Raw genomic sequence first — 356 nt, forward strand, 5'->3', positions numbered from 1 at the left:
TAGTACTGAGACAGGATGTTGTCCTTCTCTCCTGGACGCCGTCGCTTCCCTTGGCAAGGAAGGTCAAGAGGATCATGAAAACTTTCATGAAAATCCCCACTCTCTTGAGGACCTTCCAGGGACGAGTTTACTACCTATGTCAACGCTACTGTTGCTTCACCACAACGGAGTAACGGACGTGTAGCGACTTTCTGGTGTTTTCTGTTAACAGGATTTGTTTTTAGTGGAAACAAGACCTGGGTTTTGAGACAAGGGGGTCTGTATTCTTTTCTGAAGGAGATTCATTGTGCATTTCTCGCTTCACCTTAAGAGAGAGTAATTGTCTCATTAACTGGATGCTTGACGTGGCAGAGCGC

At 46.1% G+C, this 356-nt stretch overlaps 1 protein-coding gene across 1 annotated transcript in view; it reads right to left on the minus strand.

Annotated features, from left to right (window-relative positions):
- The window catches only part of LOC119582056 (gamma-aminobutyric acid receptor subunit alpha-1-like), a gene marked incomplete at its 3' end in the record, with an annotated part of 210,639 nt that overhangs the window by 93,892 nt on the left and 116,391 nt on the right, over nt 1–356 (minus strand).

The sequence above is a fragment of the Penaeus monodon genome, chromosome 15 (genome assembly GCF_015228065.2).
Source record: "Penaeus monodon isolate SGIC_2016 chromosome 15, NSTDA_Pmon_1, whole genome shotgun sequence".
In the NCBI taxonomy this organism is placed as follows: Eukaryota; Metazoa; Arthropoda; class Malacostraca; order Decapoda; family Penaeidae; genus Penaeus; species Penaeus monodon.